The 25,489-nt window shown below is 43.8% G+C and overlaps 1 protein-coding gene and 1 pseudogene across 1 annotated transcript in view; one reads left to right on the top strand and one right to left on the bottom strand.

Moving 5' to 3' along the window:
- The window catches only part of LOC126176064 (membrane-bound alkaline phosphatase-like), a 178,437-nt gene that overhangs the window by 62,200 nt on the left and 90,748 nt on the right, over positions 1-25,489 (bottom strand). The window lies entirely within an intron of this gene.
- Positions 1,309-1,426, top strand: LOC126177708 (5S ribosomal RNA; annotated as a pseudogene).

The raw sequence follows: 25,489 nt of genomic DNA, 5'->3' as shown, positions 1-25,489 counted from the left end.
GGAGTAAGACAGGGTTGTAGCCTCTCCCCGATGTTATTCAATCTGTATATTGAGCAAGCAGTAAAGGAAACAAAAGAAAAATTCGGAGTAGGTATTAAAATTCATGGAGAAGAAGTAAAAACTTTGAGGTTCGCCGATGACATTGTAATTCTGTCAGAGACAGCAAAGGACTTGGAAGAGGAGTTGAACGGAATGGACAGTGTCTTGAAAGGAGGATATAAGATGAACATCAACAAAAGCAAAACGAGGATAATGGAATGTAGTCAAATTAAGTCGGGTGATGCTGAGGGAATTAGATTAGGAAATGAGACACTTAAAGTAGTAAAGGAGTTTTGCTATTTAGGGAGTAAAATAACCGATGATGGTCGAAGTAGAGAGGATATAAAATGTAGACTGGCAATGGCAAGGAAAGCGTTTCTCAAGAAGAGGAATTTGTTAACATCGAGTATAGATTTAAGTGTCAGGAAGTCGTTTCTGAAAGTATTTGTATGGAGTGTAGCCATGTATGGAAGTGAAACATGGACGATAACTAGTTTGGACAAGAAGAGAATAGAAGCTTTCGAAATGTGGTGCTACAGAAGAATGCTGAAGATAACGTGGGTAGATCACGTAACTAATAAGGAGGTATTGAATAGGATTGGGGAGAAGAGAAGTTTGTGGCACAACTTGACTAGAAGAAGGGATCGGTTGGTAGGACATGTTTTGAGGCATCAAGGGATCACAAATTTAGCATTGGAGGGCAGTGTGGAGGGTAAAAATCGTAGAGGGAGACCAAGAGATGAATACACTAAGCAGATTCAGAAGGATGTAGGTTGCAGTAGATACTGGGAGATGAAGAAGCTTGCACAGGATAGAGTAGCATGGAGAGCTGCATCAAACCAGTCTCAGGACTGAAGACCACAACAACAACAACAACAACAACAACAACACGTTTCATTCCTTACCCGAGGTGCAGGATAACTGTAGAACTGCTTCTTTTCAGCCAGTAAATCGAAGGAGTTCTCCGTTGACAATATCTACGAGATGATTATGTTCTGGCAATCGCTGAGTATTCATGAGTAACCTTCCTCAAATCTTAATCAGAACGGAATTTTTTTTAAGAAATTGGGGAGAGATAGATAGATAGATAGATAGATAGATAGATAGAGAGAGAGAGAGAGAGAGAGAGAGAGAGAGAAGGGGGCTGGTACACCTAGATATTACTACGAAATTACCGATTTCAGCATTTTGTATATCAGATTCGACAACAGTTTGGAAGGTGGCAGGGTTTTGCCATTGTACTTTTAATACTCCTATAGATTCATATGTGCCAACGGCCTTGCCGCAGTGGAAACACTGGTTCCCGTCAGATCACCGACGTTAAGCGCTGTTGGACTTGGCTAGCACTTGGATGCGTGACCATCCAGCCTATCGAGCGCTGTTGGCAAGGGGGGTACATTCAGCGCTTGTGAGGCAAACTGACGAGTTACTTGATTGAGAAAAAAAAATGGTGCAAATGGCTCTGAGCACTATGGGACTTAACTGCTGAGGTCATCAGTCCCCTAGAAATTAGAACTACTGAAACTTAACTAACGTAAGGACATCGCACACATCCATGCCAGAGGCAGGATTCGAACCTGCGACCGTAGCGGTCGCGCGGTTCCAGACTGTAGCGCCTAGAACCGCTCGGGCACCCTTGCCGACACTTGTTTGAGAAGTAGCGGCTTCCGTCTCATAAGCTGACATACGGCTGGGAGAACAGTGTGCTGGCCATATACTCCTCCGTATCCGCATCCAGTGACCCCAGTGTGGTGAGCATGACACGGCGGCCGGTCGGTACCGTTTGGCCTTGATGGCCAGTTCGGGCAGAATTATTATTATTATTATTATTATTATATTTAGATTTATATGTACGTTAGATCACATTTTGGAAGCAAAATGATATTAATCACTTCATTGTCTGTTACTGTCTACCGAAACGTAATAACAATGCGTTTCTGGAAGTTATTTAGGACTGGGTATTGTTAGAAAGTGCCAAGTAATCTCGCATTCCTTTGATGTCGCAGTCAGCTAAGTAAGAGCTGCGAAGCATCTTCTCGTATTCTGTAGCGGCAAATTTTTTACTGTCCTGACAGAACAATGCGTGGTGGCTGTTGTTTATGATACTAGACGCGACAGAAACCCGGTAGTGCGGGCGGGGCGGGTGGAAGGTGCTATTTGAAGACAGGAAAAAATTTCTGAATAGTTTACCTGGAGAAAGAGCGTAGGGGATGGAAGAATGCGAAGGGAGTGCATTTTAATGTGAAGCTATTCGTGGGGTCACTAACGATGCTCGGGAGCTGACCTCTGTTGAATTTCCTCACGAAAATTGCCGGGGCACCCCTGAAGTCGAAAAAACCAGAGGCGCGTTAAGAAGGGGGAATATAGCCTTTCAGAAACTGTGTTAAACTGAAGTGAAGTAAAACTACGACCCAATACATCGTTTCATGGCAATCCCTAGCTGAAGGTGGTCAATGGCGGGGTTAGTTTAGTCATTTATAAATGTGAGAATTCAACTGCAGACACACCATTAAGAAATTGTTCTGAAAGGAGTATAAGTTTCAGGTGATTGGCTTGCAGACTCAAGAACCTTTTAATGGGAGGAAATATTTTCGTGATGGCATCTGGGATTCGTCGCATGGAGCGCAAACGTAAAGATAAACGTGACTTGTCCGAGTTGGTAGCCGCATGTGGTGGGAGAAAATTACTTTCATGCAGGCAGCGATCAAGGGTACTGGCCTCCGAAGGTCGCTAGAAGGGATTTCGCTGGCAGTAATCACACTGGAGGAGCTGGCGTTCAAATTTTACTTACTTTTGACTCGGGGAGAGCGTTAGTCGCTTTACTGAGACAGAGTTGTTATTCTTTTTACTCGAGTGACTATTCCTTAGCTTTCTGTGAAGTCAGGCACACATTAAAGTGCTTCTTTACGGGAGAAGACCTCATTCGAATTTCTGTTCCTGGCCAGTGGGCAAACAGATATGTTTTGTACTGAGATGACTTCAGTCCCAGGAGTTTTCGGACTGCATATTGCGTCCAGTGAGTAGACAGCAGGTACGTCACGTACATCATCTCCACAGTGGCCAAAGCCCCAGCGATCAGATCATGTGTGCTGTAAAACTACTGCCCGTGCTTCGTTAGGTGATATGTGCACTCCAGTTCGGCGGACAGGGGAACACTCACAATAAATTTGTCGAGTTCCCTTTGCTTGTGCAGTAAGTTTTTTTTTTTTTCTTCTGAGAATGTCAGCCGGCTTGTGAGTCCTTTGTTTCTCACCGCTAATCAGTATCAGCCATCTTTGTATCCTTCTAATAACGGTGGCAGGCGGCCTAAAGTCAAACGTACGTTCTACCAATCTCTAAATTTCACGTAAGGTATAATTAGATAATGCGTATTTCATATTTGTACATTTTTTGCATTCTACAAGTTTTTATAGAACAAACAGGTTATAGTATCCGGTTGTAATTCATTCTAATAGTATTACGAAAAGAATGATTGGTTTGACCTGTTAAGCTGAAGTGAAGTGTAACTACGACCCGATACTTCATTTCATGGTGATCCCTAGCTGTAGGATGTCAATGATTAATCATTTATAGATGTGAGAATTCAACTGCAGACACAACATTAAACAGCCACACATATGCACCCCATATGTTGTACCCGCTGGGGTTGACGGTTTCACCAATACAGGGTGTAGCGGGTATAATCACACATATTTTATAGGTGTTTGAGGCCGGTGTACTGAACAATATTTCATCAGTATTTACATCATTTGAAGACTAATAATTGTAACCGTTGCAACTCATGTAATTCAAGATTGGTTAGCACCACCATGTAGTTATGACAAGAGCAAACCACTTATGTTTATTTTCACCTGGGCAGCAAGTCAAGTGTTGAATTGTGAACGCATCGATGCAAAACTGAATCTATACTGACAGGTGCAGGTGAAGCTTGTGCAGTACGACTGTGCAGAAAACATTAAATCGTAAAATTTGTGAAACGTTTGTGAGAAGACTGTTCAGCACGGAGATAAAATAACAAACACTCTCAAACGGGTACACATTAAAGTATCGCATATAGAAATATCTGCTCTTACACCCGCTATGCCCAGTATTTTAGTTATAATCTGTGAACACTGAACTGTTCAAAGTAACTCTCTCTCTAACGTATCTTCCTCTTCACAACGAATCCTGCACACCTTATACAATTTTCTGCTACTGTTAGGTTTTGTAACTATCCAACCACGTTCGAATTTCTTTCCTCGCTGTTATGTTAACCTTTCGTTACTCAGTTTTTATTTTCTCGTGGTTAACTCTCACTGTACAGACCCCTACCAGAAAACCAAATGGGGGACTAATCTTTTGCCAATGTAGAGAATAATCTGATATTGTGTAGTTACTGGCCACGTGTTCTGTAGATACACATTACTTACCTTTAATGCAGTGGTTTTCATTAGCTTATGCAATTCCACGCCGTTGATCGTTGGTGATTCTTCCTCCTATAAGGAGCAGTATACAGGGTGTTACAAAAAGGTACGGCTAAACTTTCAGGAAACATTCCTCACACACAAATAAAGAAAAGATGTTATGTGGACATGTGTCCGGAAACGCTTAATTTCCATGTTAGAGCTCATTTTAGTTTCGTTCTTCCACCTACGCTCAATGGAGCACGTTATCATGATTTCATACGGGATACTCTGCCTATGCTGCTAGAACATGTGCCTTTACAAGTACGACACAACATGTCGTTCATGCACGCTTCTCAACAACAGATTCGGTGACCGATGGATTGGTAGAGGCGGACCAATTCCATGGCCTCCACGCTCTCCTGACCTCAACCCTCTTGACTTTCATTTATGGGGGCATTTGAAGGCTCTTGTCTACGCAACCCCGGTACCAAATGTAGAGACTCTTCGTGCTCGTATTGTGGACGGCTGTGATACAATACGCCATTCTCCAGGGCTGCATCATCAGCACATCAGGGATTCCATGCGACGGAGGGTGGATGCATGTATCCTCGCTAACGGAGGACATTTTGAACATTTCCTGTAACAAAGTGTTTGAAGTCACGCTGGTACGTTCTTTTGCTGTGTGTTTCCATTCCATGATTAATGTGATTTGAAGGGAAGTAATGAAATGAGCTCTAACATGGAAATTAAGCGTTTCCAGACACGTGTCCACATAACATTTTTTCTTTCTTTGTGTGTGAGGAATGTTTCATGAAAGTTTGACCGTACCTTTTTGTAACACCCTGTATATTTATGTGAATAAGTGATGGACATGACACACTAAATTTTTTTTCTGAAAAATAAATGTCTTATCCTTCCATTTGACGACCTGTTTGTAATTTATGAGTTACAACGAAGGTGGGCTGGACTGCACTAGCAAGCAAATAGATAAGTTGCTCGTAACATTGTGAAAATGGCACCTGTCAATCGGAGGTAAACAGCACAAGGAATGACGAGTACTCGATCGTACCAACCATTCCTCAGGAAGGATTGAGGTAAACTAATTTAAAAAAATGTGCGCCGCTGTTTGTACGGCCACGCGCTCTTCTAGAGTTGATGAAAAATTCCTTAGGTCCTTCCAAGGCGATTGTTAACAGAGTCACATGAAGCTGTGGTTCATCTTATGCAGGGTATACTGCAGCCAGGCATATTTTCTCTTGTGTTCGACTCTTTTTTGCCATCAGTATTCTGATCGTATTAATAGGCTCGCAACGAATTACTGTCCTCTGCAAACCTCTTCATCTTAGAGGAACATTTGCAACCTACTTCCTCAATTGTCTCCTGCATATATCCCAGTCCCTATCTTCCTCTACAGTTTTTACCCTCTAAAGCTCGCTGAAGTACCATGGAAGTTATTCCGTGATGTCCTACCATCCCGTCTCTTGTTCTTGTCAGTGTTTGCCATATATTTAATTCTTCTACGATTCTCTGGGGAACCTCCTCATTCCTTACCTTATGAATCCACCTAATTTTCAATATTTTCCTGTAGCACCACATTTCAGATGCTTTGACTATTCTTTTCCGGTTTCCCCAAAGCCCACGTTTCACTGCCATACAATGCAGTGCTCGAAACGAACATTCATAGAAATTTCTCCCTCAAATTGAGGCCTGTGTCTGAGACTAGTAGCCTTCTCTTAGTCTGTTCCGCCCATCATGGCTTATTTTGCTGCCGAGGTAGCAGAATTCCTTGAGTTCATGATCACCAATCCTAATGTTAAGTTTCTGTTCGATACAGCGGGTCTATATTAATCTATTGCGATATTCATTTTATTGGTATGTATTAACACTGACAGTAAAATACGATGAATAACCGGAACTCCAGTAGCTTCAGCACCGTCATAGCCCGTGCCGCCTGCACCGCGATGCAGCAGTTCTTATATCACGCGACTTACGTCAGACATTGTAGAAAACTTTGGAACAGTTGCAACGCACAATTGTCTTTCGGGAGCTACATAAACAAATCCATCACACCAGTTTCAAATGGAGACGAGTTTTACTGAACAAAACTGGACTACGTAGGAAACACAGCTAGAGGCAGCAGGTTATGTGGACATCAGGCCAGAATTGGAAATGGTTTATAATCCTGTGTTTCTCTTTTTAGGTCAACACTGACGAATTGCCTCTCGGTTACTATTTTCCCCCTTCCTCTTGCACCGGCATTGTTTCAGTACGTAACGAGCTGACATGCATATACGTAGGTGTATGGGGCGAGAAGGTTTGGTTGGTTCGCAAAAATAGAGGTCGCTTGCACTTGGGGCTAAGGAGGTTATTGAGATAAAGTTTTGTATTAATAAGCTGAGCTATTATTAATTATACACACTACTACTACTACTACTACTACTACTACTACTACTACTACTACCACCACCACCACCACCACCAACAACAACAAACATTTCAGTCATTTGCCCAGTGACATAAATGTCTGGTAGACACCAAAGTAAAATCTGGAAACCGACTGAAAAAGTTTCTCCTTGACATATTCTTCTGTTCTATAGAACAATTTCTGTTACTGTGACATTTAAAATGTAGTGAATGGGAACCACTAACTCACCTCCGTATATTTTTAAAAAAAGCTTGTTTAACTCTCGGAAGTTAAATGAGGAATCAAAGATGGGGGGTCACAATAAACATAACAAAAACCGAATTTCTGAATGTTGGCGACAATACCATGGAGGATTTGGAGGTTGCGCCAGTAAGCTCAGGGGACGTGAATCTGAAGTATCTGGGGATTATGACGTCATGAAACGAAAAATGTGGAGCTAATATAAATAATAAAAGAGTGCAAGGCAGGAGGGCCACACGACAACTGAACTCAAGTCCTCTGGAATAACAAAATAACTAAACTGATGATACATCATTCAGTTGTTGAAAACTTCGCTTACGTACGGATCAGAAACACAGGTAACAGAGAGGCGTCAGCTAAAAAAGTTGCTCGCGCTAGAGGCGGACTTCCGGAGACGAAGTTGTGGCATCTCCATGCTGTACCGTTTAACAAATACCGTCATAAGAAAGGCTATGAGTGTCGATAAATAATAAACAGACACCTTAGAGATGAAACATCCGAAATGGTGTGGATACCTGGAAACGATGGACGATGGCAGATGGCAAAAGAAAGCGTGGCAGTGGAATGAAGAAAGCATGAATGACCTAGGAGAAGCTGGAGCTGAGATGGCTGGGACGCGATGGCTGCGAGAGGACTAGACGGAGGAGAATGGCAGAATAGGAAGAAGGAGAAAACAGGAAGCGAGAAGCGGCTCCAGCTGTAGAATACTGGTAAGATTTTGACGATGTGAAATGACCCGTTCCGGTCATATCTACACCTGCCATCGAATCACCATTAAATGAACACACCGAATTCTCTCTCACATTTTGTTGGTGATTAGCAGAAGCCGGGCTATGCAATCGCCATTCAAAGAATATTTTGCCGTCAACACCAGGACATCAACTGCCTTTTCACTGGTGCCGTACTACTGACGAGTGGCGTGTTCTTTCAATTTTTATATGAAGATGTCATCTGTTCTTTCGAACATGTCCGAAAGGACAGGTACCATCTTCATACAGATAAGGCTTACCGGCTAATGATCATCTTCAGTGCGGATGCGCTCACCATTGCTCAAACTCTCTGGAAATGTGAATCTCACGGGGAGCATGCCAGAGATAAGTCCTGCTGCAGTCGCACTATCCTCTGTGTCCTCGATGGCTCAGCTGCATAGAGCATCTGCCATGTAAGCAGGAGATCCCGGGTTCGAGTCCCTGTCGGGGAACACATTTTCAACTGTGCGATGTTTCTACAAAAATTACGGGCTACATTCCAATTATTCACTTGAAGGTGTCCTCGCATGGACGGGGTTTCAGCCTGACGGCCCGAAAAGTACGTTACAGGCAGGTAAAGGCGTTTTTAGAATATATTTCTAACTTTATTTAAGACGTTCTGCTACTCTGCTTAAAGTATTTGCACAAAATGATTTACTGGGAGTGTAATTTTACGTAAAAGAGTAACATTTAACATTGTTTGTTGCTAAGACGTTTCGTAACTACAGCTTGGTACATGCGAAGTATCTGAAATTACTCGTATACTGAATTTTTGTGTGATTCCTCAAATTTTCTCTGCGTAAAGAGTATTCCACGAACTTTTTGGATTGCAGATGTATTACGCTAACATCTTGCCAGGATATTTCGTTTGACCACCATTTCACCACCTTCAGGTTAGAGTTTTCCCTGGAGATTCCTAGCTCGCATAGATAGCTTGATAGAAAAAACTGTCGCGGACACGAATGCGCAAAGGCAGTGACTACTTAAGCAACCTATGTCGCGTTTTGCGCCACCTTAAATATTGCTTCATCTATCGTGCGCAGACGCGTGAGTAACGGTGATACGACGTGCGCGCTCTGTCTGGATGCGCACTCGCCGAGTTAAATGGCTCTGAGCACTATGGGACTCAACTGCTGTGGTCATAAGTCCCCTAGAACTTAGAACTACTTAAACCTAACTAACCTAAGGACAGCACACAACACCCAGCCATCACGAGGCAGAGAAAATCCCTGACCCCGCCGGGAATCGAACCCGGGAACCCGGGCGTGGGAAGCGAGAACGCTACCGCACGACCACGAGATGCGGACGCAGAGTTAAAACTCAGAAGTCAAAACTTAAAAAATTAATCGTCTGGTTTTCACGCCAAATAAATTTCCACATTTAATTACTGAATCCGAGAAGGCTCTCGGAGAAGCCAAGATGACCAGCACCCACCAAACTACGGGCGTCCTTCGAACGTTGGAGCACTGGGCACATGTCGAGTCTTATGGAGACAGCCTTGCAAAGGAGCTGGAGCTCTTACAGGGTGTGTCCAAAGACAATGGATATTCGCCACATCAGGTCAGCAAAGGCTCAAAATAGGAAAAAAAAAGTGACCATCCACAAGATCAGGACGAGAAGGAGCGGTTGCAAATACAGAGCTATTTGGCAGAATCTTAAGGAAACTGTTATATCCTAGCCAGTAATGCCAACCGAGCCCGCTGCCAAAAGGTTGGCAGCATCAAGTCCGGACGCCGTCCGCATAAGCAGCGCCAGCGATACAGGAAATCGCCGCAAGTCTGCGCGCGCCACCGCTGGCTTCTGGCTTCTTAAGCGCTGGAGTCGCGAGCGCTAGGACAGTTCTCTATTCGCCGCTCAGTTGTATACTCGCCACCGATTTGTGTACTTTCTAGTCAGTTGTGTGTTCATCGCAGCAGAGTAGTTGTTTGTCGTCAGCCGACGCTGACCTAGCCGCTCCGACTCGAACTAGACAGATTTCTGTAGACACGGAGTTCACTACTGTATTTCTGTATCTTCGTTAATAAAGAAAGTACCGACTTTTATTTAATCAGAGTGTTTGGGTTTTCATCTTTCTGTTCACTGTTCCAGCGGACCGGTCGGCCCGCTATTAAAAGTGTGGCGGTGACTTCGTAAGCCATTTCTACAGCGAAGTGTTTGTCGCTACGAACGCCGCCACAAAAGAAACATTATGTCAAAGTAATCATCCGCCTAGCTACAAAGACTTGTGCCCTTCTCGGTTCCGTAAAGGACGATCTGGGATGACGGAGGCCTTGAATCTAGACTACACTATACCTTGCCAATGTGGCAAAGTCTACAATGGGCAAACAACACGCAAGTACGTGAAAAGTGCGCAGCCCAGTACGTCAGCCACAGATGAGCACTGTATCTCCATACGACATTCCATGGATTATTCTGCCACGAAAATCGTTACCTCGACAGAATCCTTCTGGGATTCCGTTATTAATTACCTGATCCCGATAACAGACCCGACATGCTCCTTCAATCCACTGGTTGAACTGGCAAACCACAAGGAGCTGAGTGAGGCACGACAGAAAGAAAAAGACTCCCCCCACTCCCACTACAGAAAAAAGAACAAAGACTGAAGCGCTCAAAGTAGGCAGACACCACTGATGGAAACGGCAGTTTCCTGTTCTATGCGTTCCCTTACCCATGGTCTCCAAACATCTAGTTTAATTGCAGCAATGTAAAACCTGTGAATGTGTTGCTAACGTAGGTCTTAATTTCAATTTTCGGGTGAATGCTTTACAAACCATATGATGTTGTTGTGGTCTTCAGTCCAGAGACTGGTTTGATGCAGCACTCTATCCTGTGCAAGCTTCTTCATCTCCCAGTACGTACTGCAACCTACAACCTTCTGAATCTGTTTAGTAATTTCATCTCTTGGTCTCGCTCTACGATTTTTACCTTCCCCACCAACCGATCCCCGATCCCTTCTTCTAGTCAAGTTGTGCCACAAATTTCTCTTCTCCCCAATTATATTCAATACCTCATAATTAGTTACGTCATCTACCCATCTAACCTTCAGCATTCTTCTGAAGCACCACATTTCGAAAACGTCTATTCTCTACTTGTCTAAACTATTTATCGTCCACGTTTCACTTCCATACATGGCTACACTCCATACAAATACTTTCAGAAACGACGTCCTGACACTTAAATCTATACTCGATGTTAACAAATTCTCTTCTTCAGAAGCGCTTTGCTTGCCATTACCAGTCTACATTTTATATCCTCTCTACTTCGACCATCATTAGTTATTTTCCTCCCCAAATAGCAAAACTCTTTTACTACTTTAGGACTCTCGTTTCCTAATCTAATTCCCTCAGCATCACCCGATTTAATTCGACTACATTCCATTATCCTCGTTTTGCTTTTGTTGATGTTCAGCTTATCTTAAACCTTAAAGTTTTTATTCCTTCTCCATGGATTTTAATTCCTACTCCAAATTTTTCTTTTGTTTCTTTTACTGCTTCCTCAATATACAGATTGAACAACGTCGGGGATAGGCCCCAAACTTCCTTCGCAACCACTGCTTCCTTTTCATGCCCCTCAACTCTTCTAACTGCCATCTGGTTTCTGTACAAATTATAAACAGCCTTACACTCCCTGTATTTTACCCCTGCCACCATCAGAATTTGAAAGAGAGTATTCCAGTCAACACTGTCAAAAGCTTTCTCTAAGTCTACAAATGCTCGAAACGTAGGTTTGCCTTTCCTTAATCTATTTTCTAAGATAAGCTCAAAATGGTTCAAATGGCTCTGAGCACTGTGCGACTTACCCTTTGAAGTCGTCATTTGCCTAGAACTTAGTACTAATTAAACCTAACTAACCTAAGGACATCACACACATCCATGCCCGAGGCGGGATTCGAACCTGCGACCGTAGCGGTCGATCGGCTCCAGACTGTAGCGCATAGAACCTCACGGCCACTCCGGCCGGCCTCTAAGTCGTAGGGTCAGTATTGCCTCACGTGTCCTAACATTTCTACGGAATCCAAACTGATCTTCCCAGATTTCGGATTCTACCAGTTTTTCCATTCGTCTGTAAAGAATTAATTCGTGTTAGTATTCTGCAGCCGTGGCTTATTAAACTGATAGTTCGATAATTTTAACATCTGTCAACACCTGATTTCGTTGCTATTGGAATTATTATATTCTTCTTGAAGTCTGAGGGTATTTCACCTGTCTCATACATCTTTCTGACCAAATGGTAGAGTTTTGTCCGGGCTGGCTCTCCCAAGGCTATCAGTAGTTGTAATGGAATGCTGTCTACTCGAGGTGCCTTGTTTTGACTTAGGTCTTTCAGTGCTCTGGCAACTCTTCACGCAGTATCATATCCCCTATTTCATTTTCATCAACATTCTCTTCCATTTCCACTATATTTCCAAGAACATCACAATTGTATAGACCCTCTATACACTCCTTCCACCTTGCTGTTTTCCCTTCTTTGCTTAGAACTGGGTTTCCATCTGAGCTCTTGATATTCATGCAAGTGCTTCTCTTTTCTCCAAAGGTCTCTTTAATTTTCCTGTAGGCAGTATCTATCTTACCCCTAGTGATATGCGCCTCTATATCCTTACATTTGTCCTCTAGTCATCCCTGTTTAGCTATTTTGCACTTCCTGTCGATCTCATTTTTGAGATGTTTGTATTCCTTTTTGCCTGCTTCATTTACTGCATTTTTTTATTTTCTCCTTTCATCAATTAAATTCAATATCCCTTCTGTTACCCAAGGATTTCTACTAGCCTTTGTCTTTTTACCTACGTCAACCTCTGTTGCCTTCACTATTTCATCTCTCAAAGCAACCCATCCTTCTTCTACTGTATTTCGTTCCCCCATTCTTGTCAATCGTTCCGTAATGGTCTCCCTTTAACTCTCTACAACCTCGGATTCTTTCAGTTTATCGAGGTCCCATCTCCTCATATTCCCACCTTTTTGCAATTTCTTCAGCTTTAATCTACAGTTCATAGCCAATAGATTGTGGTCAGAGTCCACATCTGCCGCTAGAAATGTCTTACATTCTAAAACCTGGTTCCTGAATCTCTGCCTTACCATTATATAATATATCTGAAACCTTCTAATATCTCCAGGCTTCTTCCATATATACAGCCTTCTTTTATGATACTTGAACCAAGTGTTGGCTGTGATCAAGTTATGCTCTGTGCAAAATTCTACCACGGGGCTTCCTCTTTCATTCCTTACTCCAATTCAATATTCACCTACTACTTTTCCTTCTCTTCCTTTTCCTATTGTCGAATTCCAGTCACCCATGACTCTTAAGTTTTCATCTCCCTTCAATACTTGAATAATTCCTTTAATCTCATCATACATTTCATCCATCTGTTCGTCATCTGCGGAGCTAGTTGGCATATAAACTTGTACTACTGTGGTAGGCGTGAGCTTCGTATCTGTCTTGGCCACAATAAAGCGTTGACGTTGCTGTTTGTAGTAACATACCCGCATTCCTATTTTCCTTTTCACTATTAAACCTACTCCTCCATTACCCCTATTTGATTTTGTATTTATAATGCTGTATTCACCTGACCAGAAGTCTTGTTCCTCCTGCCACCGAACTTCACTAATTCCCACTATATCTAACTTAAACCTATCTATTTCCCTTTTTAAATTATCTAACCTATCCGATTAAGGGATCTGACATTCCACGCTCCGATCCGTAGTACGCCAGTTTTCTTTCTCCTGATAACAACGTCCCCCTGAGTAGTCCCCGCTCGGAAGTCCGAATGGGGGACTATTTTACCTCCGGAATATTTTGCCCAAGAGGACGCAATCGTCATTTAACGATACAGTAAAGCTGCATTCCCTCGGGAAAAATTACGGCTGTAGTTTCCTCTTGCTTTCAGCCGTTCTAAGTACCAACAGAACAAGGCCGTTTTGGTTAGTATTACAAGGCCAGGTCAGTGAATCACCCAGACTGTTGCCCCCGCAACTGGCTCTGAGTACTATGGGACTTAACAGCTGAGGTCATCAGTCCCCCTGCAACTACTGAAAAGGCTGCTGCCCCTCTTCAGGAACCACACGTTTGTCTGGCCTCTGAACTGATACCCCTCCGTTGTGGTTGCACCTACGGTACGGCTATCTGTATCGCTGAGGCACGCAAGCCTCCCCACCAACGGCAATGTCCATGGTTCATTGAATTGTAATTTTTGGGAAAATACGTTACAGCGATGTTCTAAGCTCTGATCTAAGCAGATATATTTAATTATTATTATTATTTATTGTACCAAATTGTGGCGCGTTAAAAGTGACCGAGCGAGGTGGCGCAGTGGTTAGCACACTGGACTCGCATTCTGGAGGCCGACGGTTAAATATCGCATCCGGCCATCCTGATTTAGGTTTTCCTGGATTTCCCTAAATCGCTTCAGGCAAATTCCGACTCTCTTCACCATCTTTCCCTAATCCGATGAGACCGATAACCTCGCAGTTTGGTTCCTCCCCCCAAATCAACCCAGCCTAACAGAGAAGCGTTAAAAATGAGTTTGACAGCTAGTTATATTGCAGCTGAAGGGAGTTCGGAGGAGAATGAATAACAATCACCCCGTCTTCAGAATAAGTTCGTGGATCTCCACTTGTATGCATGTGTGCTGCGTGATGTGTGTGTGTGTGTGTGGGGGGGGGGGGGGGGGGCGGTGGATGGGTTAATACCGCAGAAAGAGGCCGCGGAATTTCAAGTAGATGTAAATTGCAGTGGTTTTGCAGAGATGTAGAGGCTTGCACAGGATAGAGTTGCGTGGAGAGCTGCATCAAACTTGTCTTACAACTGGAAAAAAAAACAACCACAACCACCACCACCACCACCACCACCACCACCACCACCGAAACAACAGCAGTAGCAGCAGCAGCAACAACAACATATGGAAGACATTATTGGTGTTGTTATGCATCCTTGTGCGGCATCCGATGTACTTCTGTGCCTGTTGAACATTCACCGTCCGATCTGTAGCTTCAAAAATACTTCGTGGGAATCTTACATCCCTCAGTCATTTACTTATAGCGCAGTTTCAGTACACTGCTCGTGACAGAGTGGGATACGGGCAAGTGTTCCCGTTTGGCACAAATTCCTCACGTCCATAAATGTTCATTACAAGCGAACAGGGATCTCGTTCACTGAACATTATTCTGCCTGGACGAGCTGCGAAATACCTGGAAGTGTGAATGCGTTAAAGATGTTGTACAGGCTGGTAAGAAACAGTCTAAACAGTTTCTAAGGGAGTTGCAGGGGAGGTTGTGCTGAGATATAACTGGCAAGAAAAAAAAATTCGATTCCTTCCGCCCTTTCAGAGTTATTTAGCATTGAAGTTAACCAATCAGATCGTCGCGCGTGCAAATTTAAGCTGCCTGCAAAAGACAGTGTGGCCAAATTTTTCTTCGTTTGGCTTCTTCAAACCGAACAAACTTAGATTTTGTTCGCAAGCTTAAATGTATCACTTCCGAGAAAGATCATTTTAACTGGTAATTCTTTGTGGTTGCTGGCGCTTATATTTCCGCGCGCAACGACCTATTTGGCTAACTTCAGTGCTAAGTAACTCGGAGACGGTGCAACGTATAAGATTTTTTCTTAATTATTTCCCCGCACATCCTGTCCTGCAACACCCTTACAAGCTTTTCAGACAGTTTCTGACCACACTGTATAAGCTTCAGAAGTTAAATACTCGTAGCTAGTCATCAGGACCGCAGTAGCTGAGCAGGTTGCACTATGCTTATTGGGTTTAGTTCTTTGACTGTGAAGGTTAGCAGTCCTCATTAAAAAGAGGTGACATATATAGCTTTTTGGGACTTAGGCATTACTTAGCGGGACTAAAGTGTCTTCTCTAGAAATGATGTACGATACCGTGTCTGCCGTTTTGGTTTCGCATTGATAGTTGCAACTGTAAAATAGAGGATTTATTTTGGGTGTTCAATCATTTCATCATTACAAAGTGACGAGTGACACTGCGAGTATTCTAAATCTGATTTTTTTTTCGAATTCTACAACCTTAGAACCTGCTAGCAGTCTCAGTACCGGCTTCCGACTGCCTACTCAGATAACACACAATTATTTATGCCACCTCTGACTGTTTAATGGTTCTCTCTTAATCATACCGGACGTTACGTCTTAACAAAACCTTTTTGTCACAGGATGTGACGTTTTAAGTACCATTTGTTTTTCACTGTTAATGCGTCGGTGACAACTGCAGGAAAATTGCTTGGGAAAGGTCGCTGCCAAGGTTTTGTCACGCAGAGGATACCGCCTTGTGAATGGTAAAATGGACATAATTTTCAGAACTGCGGTGAATCAGATAAGAACAATTAATGAGCAAAGTCTTTTGCGTTCTGTTGTCGGTGACATAATACAAGGTACAAATTCGTAATTCTAAAAAGTGAAGGAAGCCTGGGCAAAGGATGAAAAGTTGCGAGAGACGCGAGGGAATTCTTAGGAATACATTACGATTCTTCAAGTTCGGAACTCTCTGGCTCTCATGAAATGGAAGTCACACATACTTATCAGAAAGCTATGAGGCTCACACACACCGTAGATGTCATATGACATGTGTGCTGATTAAGGACAAATGACCGGGTTTTCAAAAAATCAATTTTATTTCAGGATATTAACGTTCTTACTGACATTCATACAGTTTTCCTTGTGGGGGCCCTTATATCGTAGATTAGGGTGAAACAGGAAAATAGGAATGAAATTCTGCTCTTCTTTGGGTCCTACTAGCGTTATCTACAGGCAAGTGTGACGCCGTCATCACGCTTCAAGAACTCTGGCTAAGATGCTTTTTTTTTTTGTTTGGGGTTTAAGGGCGCTCAACTACTGAGGTCATTAGCGCCCAGTCACAATTGTTAGAGCACATAGAATCTAGTAAAACTCAAGGGGGGTGGGGGGGTGGGACACCAGAAAGTTCTTACAAAGAGGCAGATAAAATAAGTGAAAGAGTTAGATGTCTTCGGACAATCCAGTCAAAGTAATGAAACGAAGAACACGAGCAGCTGCTCGAGCGTCATCCGCTAAAATAGCCTGTAAAGTAGATGGCAGAGACAGGACAACACGAGATTGACTAAAACGGGGACATGACAATGAAACATGGCGCACTGTTAATGCATGACCACAAGGGCACTACGGGGCTGGGTCACCGGAGAGCAGGTAGCGGTGGCTAAACCGGCAATGCCCAATCCGCAACCTGGTCAGAAGGACCTCTTCTCGCTGAGATGGTCGGGAGGAGGTTGTCCAAGCAGTTGGGAACGGTTTTACTGCCCGGAGCTTGTTTCCTTGAAGTGAGGACCAAGTATCCCACCACAAGGACACAAGCCTCTTACAAACAACCCCACTAACGTCAGATGACGGGACACAATGGGAGGCTGGCCGAGGCAGAAGGACTGCAGCCTTGGCTGCAGAATCAGCAGCCTCATTCAGGCTAAGATGCTGTTGTGAGAATCTTTAATTTTAATGTTGCCATTTATTACTGAAGAGGTGTTAGAGTTAATGTATGTGTATTATTGTGCACGTCATATTTCCTAAGCTAACTGTTTCCATTATACCAAATGTAAAGGATTTTGAACTACTCGCCGAAGATGCCGCAGCTTGTCTGGCACTATATTAACAACATGTGACCAAATTCATCGAGAAGCCACTACCGCGGTATTTCTTGTTTGTATGAACTAAAACGCGTACTGTTATTCGCTCGTGCTCATACATAAAACATATTAGTCTGTGCAAATTCTATAATAGATGTCACCGCATCTTCTCTCGGTCCACGACCACTCCCACTCTACTTCAGCCTCCTTTGCACTCATGAAGTTCCACTTTTTTGTGCTTTGACATTTCCACCTGTTTACTCTTGCTGAACCCAAGAACCATAATTGACTATACTTATTTCTTCCAGGTATTCATGTAGTTCCACTGCAATTTTTCCGCTGCTTCTGCTGCTCTTTCCGGTAAGAGATGACTAGTCAGTTGTGTTCTGACGGGAGCAGCTCTGGCGTGTGCCCTCTTCTCGTGTGTGTACCTTTCCACGGACTCCATTGTTCTCCTACTCATCCTGAGATCCGCCTTACATGGTTCGTATGACCACTTTATTTCCCATCACTTTTATTCATATTTACTTACTACTTACGATACACTTATTTCCACTTACAGTGCTATAATTCGTAAGTTAAATGTCTTGCACATGACTGCACGTGTGAGGATATCTAGGTGTGTTTCAGCTGGTTTTCACAATCATAATTATATTGCGCTTAAACATTAAAGGAAAGCGTGTATTTTCCATTTTCCTCTATTTTATCGTTACAAGAGACGCAGAGTGTTTGTGCCAGACAAGCTTCTGCATTTTTGGCGATACTTTCAAAATCCTCTTCTGTAATTTCCGCACAATTACATTACATCCTCTCTTGCAGCTGAGTCATCCACGTTACATCTCTATTAAGAAACCAAATACGCAAACACCGAAACAGCCAAAAAGCGACATGAAGGCTATTCTGGTACACACTAATCATTGGAATCTTCGCATCATGGTCTGACTTCTGTTTTGTATACCGCTTAGCACGTAGAAACGTTCCGCATAAAATAAGTAATGCTATTAACATTACTCTTAACAAGATTTACAAGTACACAGTACGACGCTTATTAGTACATTAATAAGATTTAACCATTACGCGCCAAGTTAGCCAACAGCGCTAATGCGCTGCATCCTGGATTCGGGTAGGAGCACCGGCTCCGGTTCGTATCAGCCCCGCGGATTATCGACGAGAGCCGGTGTGCCGTCCAGACTGGATGTGGTTTTTAGGCGGTTTTCCACACACCCCTTGGTGAATACCGGGCTGGTCCCCACGCTCCGCCTCAATTACACGACTCGCAGGACATCTGAATCCATTCACATTTTTCCATGGAGTACACTAGACGCAGGCAGCTGGGGTACACTAATTCCATCCCAGGGGGTATGGGGTGGCGGCATGAAGGGCCTCCAGCCACCCCGTAACATTCACATTGCCAAAACCGTACCTAACCATGCCGACCCTGCGAACTGCCGGATAAAGGCACAAGCAAAAGAAGGAAAGAAGAAGAATAAGATTAAACCAAATTGGTGAATTAACGAAGAATTGCTTAACGAACTATATGGATATCTTTAAATGGTATGTACTTTGTATAATGTGATAACTTGAAACACATCTTAATTGGAATTTAAAGTGCTGAAGAAGTACTTATAAAAAACTTGCAAATCCATTTGAGCAATTATGACAGGAATTTGTAATGTAAGGGGCATACCAAGGGTATGACACTGTAGTATTAAACCGTGGTAATTTTCAGTCTCTGTGCTCGTCATCTTTGGAATGTGAGTTACGGGCTCTGACGTCAGCAGGCAAAAATTCACGCCACCCGCATGGCCGCCGTCAAAAGATATTTTAATGAAGCTTCTATCCATTTCGCATATGGAACACTGCGTCTGTAGTGAATAAAATATTTCAGGAACACAGTAAGCAGACGCCATTTGTGATGGCACATTTTTCATTTCACCATGACAGGCTGTAAGTCATCTACCGACTCATCTTAGTTTTTAGTGATTTTTGTAGCATTGTAGGGGTCGTTTTCAAGCTGCAGAACAACAGAACAAAATCTTAACAATGAAGTATTGACTGTGGTGAAGATACATAATTCTTTACGTCTAGATATGTTGCAAATTGAAGTGCACGCATGTTTCCACCTGTATATGAAGCCTCACTTCTTGATACTGTTTTCACGAGGAAGGTTCGTGCACATAGCCTTCTCCGTAACTGAGGTCGTTAACGCACGCCGGTGCGATGGCTTTCGACTCTGGTGGTGGATGAAACTTAAACGGGCGGTATTTATGCGGCTAGCGTAGGAAAGGTGTCGGCGTGAAGTTCATGATCACCAGTCTTTGCGCCAGTGTTCTGGATTGAATTCCAGTGTGTCAAGAAATGAATCTTGTGACGCTGTCGATGGTGATCCATCCGTCGACGGCCTGCTGGGTGCTATTGGATTGGAGAAGGATATATGCCTGCACTGTATTTCACCCTCTCCCAAATTTTCATTATGATAATACAGCACGAATATATCACTACGCTGTACACGCATTCCTTGACCTCACCTCCATTCTACAACAACACATACGACACATTTCCCATATATTCGAAAGGAAAGAGGCCAATGTGCGCATAAGCAGAACATGTTTTCAAACAAGCGACTGAACCCATTCCACACCATGTCGCTACGTCAAACGAGGCTTCCGGCCTTAGATACATAGTGCCAGTCATGCAAAACTGAGACAGATCGTTAGTTAAATACACTGCTGGAAAAAAAATTTGTACGTCCATTTTGATCTGATGACGGCATATGCCATCTGAGGGACAGTAGAAGTATTGAAGTAAGGAAATGTTTACAGCCAGAAGGCTCAGTGTGGTGCAGACGTGTGAAGCAAATAGCCAACCATGCCACAGAGACGCACTCGTGCTTCATACAGGCAAATTGGTGAGTTTTAGAGGGGTCAAATGGCAACCTTCAGAGAAGCAGGATGGTCTTTTCCCAAAATTGCCACACAAGTCGGACGTGATGCGCCAGCTTAGCAACGATGCTGATATCAGCGATCACGTGAACATTCTCACACCAGCAGACGAGGTTTTGGACCTCCCTGCAGCACAGATGCCCGCCAGAATCATCGTACTGTAAGGACAGCAATGGCAGATCGTACAACTACAACATTACAGGTAAGAGGGCTTGCGAGCCTGACGTGTCAACACGAACTTTTTGCGAACCTGTTAATAGCAGTTGGACTACAGGCACACATACCTGCAGGCTGTCTTCAACTCACACCACAGCACCGGCGTGCACGGTGCGACTGTTGTCATCACAGGATTTATCTAATAGATGGAATGAAGCGCCATGGTCATCAGCGATGAAAGCAGACCTTACCGGCAAACAAGCGATGGTCGTTTGCGCGAACGGCGTAGACCTGTTGAGAGCTGTCACGTAGAGTGAATTCGTCCAAAACATAATGGCCCCATTCCAGGCCTTATATATACCGAGCGAAGTGGTGCAGTGGTTAGCACACTGGACTCGCATTCGGGAGGACGACGGTTCAATCCCGCGTCCGGCCATCCTGATTTAGGTTTTCCGTGATTTCCTTAAATCGTCCAGGCAAATGCCGAGATGGTTCCTTTGAAAGGGCACGGCCGACTTCCTTCCCCGTCCTTCCCTAAGCCGATGAGACCGATGACCTCGCAGTTTGGTCTCTTCCCCCAAAACAACCCCAGCCCTCAGGCCTTGTAGTCTGGATGCGATAAGCTACGACTCTCGTTCAAATTTCGTGATTCTGGAGGGGACGCTAACGAGCGCTTGGTATATGCAGAATATTGTTATACCTGTTCTTTTGCCGTTCTTGAAACAGGAATATGACGTGTTGTTCCAAAAGCATATTGCTCGCCCATGTGCTTCCCGTGAAATTCAACGTACTCTGGAAGAGGTGCAGCGACTTCCCTGGCCAGCTCGATTCCGGATTTGTCTTCGATCGAGCGCGTCTGGGATATGAAGGGAAGAGAAGTGACTCGTGCAACTCGTCAGTGAACAGCTCTCACACAACTACGAGAACAGGTTGAGCTGGTGTAGCATGATGTATCCCAGGGCAGTATCCGTCACCCGTATGATCGAATGGATGACAGAGTGAGCGCCTGCATTGCCGCGATGGAGGCTACACTACGCACTAGTACGGGTGTTTCAGTATTGACCTATAACTGGTACCTCAGAACCGCTTGTGCTATTGATTTTGAATGTAAACATTTCAAGTACTCCAAATGAACTGTTGCAACAATACATCTTGATTGAACTGGAAACCTCTGAATCGATGTCCTAATGTTTTTTTCCGGCAATGTGTTTTCCACAATGGTTTAGGATTTCACTCGTGGCTGTAAGCAACTACAATACTGAAAGATACCCATTAGATGACTTTCACGGCATATAACCTGCCCGTTTCTGTCTCTCGCTACTCAGTTATATAATGCTATAAAACCACGAGGAAGGTGGTTTGTGGGTGTTAGGACATTTGTGCGAGGTATTTACACACTGGGTGTTTTTGCAAAGTCGGTTCGATTGCAGTAGGTTTCCTTCAGGCACCTTTCCCTCTCCACGGCCTTGGTTGGCCAGAGATCGCTTTGATACGGCACTTGCGGCTCGGAGCCTAAGAAAGGCGGACATCGACGCCTACGCACAGTGACTGTGCTAGTTGGACTGATGGCAGCACTTTGGCACCTACAAGTGAGCCCTTCCAATGATTTCATGCGATTTTTTGCACTACGCATTCTAATGCTCGACGGTGGCTATCTGTCGCTACATGTGGTCTGCCTGTTCTTGGTTCAACTGTGGTTGTTCCTTCGAATTTCCATTTCACAATCACATGACAAGCTGTTGACTTGAACAGACTTAGAATGGTTGAACATCCCTCATGGATTTATTACTGACAAGGAAACCTCCCCATCGCAGCCCCCTCATATTTAGTTGTAAGTTGGCACAGTGGATAGGCCTTGAAAAACTGAACACAGATCAATCGAGAAAACAGGAAGAAGTTGTGTGGAACTATGAAAAAAACAAGCAAAATATACGAACTGAGTAGTCCATGCGCAAGATAGGCAACATCAAGGATAATTTGAGTTCAGGAGCGCCGTGGTCCCGTGGTTAGCGTAAGCAGCTGTGGAACGACATGTCCTTGGTTCAAGTCTTCCCTCGTCTGAAAAGTTTAATTTTTTATTTTCAGACAATTATTATCTGTCCGTCCGATGCGAGGTAACTGCGCCGAAGTATGGGGAGACTACACCTAAACAAACATCCAACAAACGACGTCAGTCGACCACAGCGGACGGAAGAGAGAGTATTCCTGCTATCGAGGCTCCCTGGCTGGCATTTGACGGTTCGCTACTTTGGACGAGAGTGCATTAAATGCGTGAGATGTATTCCGTGGGCAATATGAATCCAGTAAATATAGCTCGCGACTTCAATAACAAGGTCAATGAATATTTTCCGAACTGTAAGGGATCGGAAATTTCCTTAAGGGATCGAATGATTGTCGAACATTTGTATGATTATTTCCTAGATTTGTTGATAAACAGTACGTGTGGTGATGACGCTACCTTGCTGTTTGCTACGGGGCTGTATGTACCAGATGATGAGATTGTTGACGATCCGTACGAAGAACAAGAAGAGGAAATACTGCGACTTCAATCTGATGGTATTTCTTTGGGTTACATGAAGGAAATGCTCCAATACAGGTTACTGTCCAAAACAATTAAAAGACGCAAATATAGGTTATGGAGTGAAGTAACAAATAAATTTATGAAATTTAAAGGGATGGAGGAAAAAAAGCACAATTAAATATTGCAAAGAAGTCGTGGAACGAGGTGGAACCCGAAGACAGAAAATCAGTGAACTAGAAAACCATGTATACCGACAATTTATTAAAGCCAGAAATGAATGAAGTGCAGTGCATGATACAGCGCTACAGGATTTCTTTTACCTACATTTTATTTATGTTTGCAGGAAAAAAATTGCGTATTTGGACCCCAAGTTCAGCAAGAGGTGAATAGGGTACTCGCGCAAGCGCCGAATGTCATCGTGAATTGCAGTGCGTCAGGAAAAACGGAGAAAAGACTAGTGAAAGAATTTAATGAACATGAGATTCCTCCTTACGCGGACAAAGATTTTACCTTACTCCTTGACAGCTATACAGGACAGAAGGATCAGGCATTGTACAATTTTAGTGTGGGAGTAGACGTGATTACCATTCCTCCAGGGTGTACACCTCTTGTGCAACCGTTAGATGTGTTTGGTTTTCGGCAAGTTAAATACTTTGTGAAAAGATTCTATAATTTTGCGAAGCTGCAAAGGTACACAGACCAGTATTGTTTACGTGATCGTGTGTCAGTTATCAAAGTTCAGGCACTCACACATAATCAACTTTGCTCTCGAAAATTCCAGGACATGTTCAGATTTGCTTGGATATATGCAGGATTTGACGGTCTACACAATGAAAAATTTGAAAACGTTAAAAATTTATGTTTTGGCAGAGTACAGGGAAAATTGTGCAACTGTGAAACTGTTGCATTCATTTGTTGCAGTTTATGTGACAAACTCTTATGTTTTCATCACTTTTTTGGGAGTGATTATCACATCCACAAGAAAACCTGAATCGGGCACAGTAGAAGAATCTTTTTACCCATTCGCCAAGTGTACAAGTTAGGTAGGTCGACAACATACTCCTGTTATGTGGCGCACATGCCGTCACCAGTGTCGTATAGAATATATCAGATGTGTTTACTTGTGGAGGAATCGGATGAGCTATGACCTTGCGATCAAATGTCTTCGGTTCCCATTGGAGAGGCACGTCCTTTCGTCTACTAATCGCACGGTTTTGCCGTGCGGTCGCAAAACAGACACTAATCTTATTAAAGTGAACAGAGACGTCAATGAACGAACGGCCAGCTCATAACTTGACGAAAACAAAGGAATTAAACTTTTCACTCGAGGGAAGACTTGAACCAAGGAGCTCTCGTTCCGCAGCTGCTCACGCTAACCCCGGCACCACGGCGCTCCTGAGCTTAAATTATCCTTGATGTTGCCTATCTTGCGCATGGACTACTCAGTCTGTATATTTATATTCCTTTTTTCATAGTTCCACACAACTTCTTCCTGTTTTCTCGATTGATCTGTGTTCAGTTTTTCAAGGCGTATCCACTGTGCCAACTTATAACTAAATATGAGGGGGGTGCGATGGGGAGGTTCCCTTGTGAGATGATATACAATGGCCAGTTTACCTTTGAAGTCACTGAGCTCTACTGACTGACCCATTCTGCTGCTACTGCTTCTCCACTGCCAACGCAATACTCTCCGTGACATTTTATTTTTCAAATACTGACTCCCGTGACATAGCGTCGCCAAATCCGCATAGTCACGTAATGCAATGTAAGATTTAGTTGGCTTTCGGCGTCACTACTGTGAACACTTGCGTGACACGCGGTAGGAGAAACCCTTAGACAAATACGCATCTGAGTCCACGGGAAAAATTTGAGCGTTGCGACAGCAGGAAACGTCAGGCAGACGTCCGGGCCAGCGCCTCCGCGCTGCCCGGTTTCCCCCGTCCCCGCTTGTCCTGTCCTGTCCGCCGGCTACTGTCAAGGCCGTCTGTCAGCGCGCCATGTCGCTGTCGCTGTCGGTGCCACTGCCACTGCAGCCGACCTTCAAGCACACCCTCGACTTGTTGACGTTATCAGCAGTCTGTCATCCGGTGTCGTGACAGCCACACGTGCCGCTCACCGGACGTGTGGTGCCACGTTCGTCCGTCCACCTGGGTCAGTTCCGCTACAGCTGATGCTCGACTTTTTCCGTTATTGTATTCCACGTAACATGGTGAGTGTGTTCGGCAGTAACAGATCAGAAATAGAACTTCATACACAGGGTGCTACAAAAAGTTACGGCCAAACTTTCAGGAAACTTTCCTCACACACAAAGAAAGAAAATATGTTGTGTGGGCATGTGTCCGGAAACGCGTACTTCCCATGTTAGAACTCATTTTATGACTTCTCTTCAAATCACATAAATCATGGAATGGAAACACACAGCAACAGAACGTACCA

This window comes from Schistocerca cancellata, chromosome 3 (assembly GCF_023864275.1).
Source record: "Schistocerca cancellata isolate TAMUIC-IGC-003103 chromosome 3, iqSchCanc2.1, whole genome shotgun sequence".
Lineage (NCBI taxonomy): Eukaryota > Metazoa > Arthropoda > Insecta > Orthoptera > Acrididae > Schistocerca > Schistocerca cancellata.
This window is presented reverse-complemented; position numbering and strand designations above follow the sequence as displayed.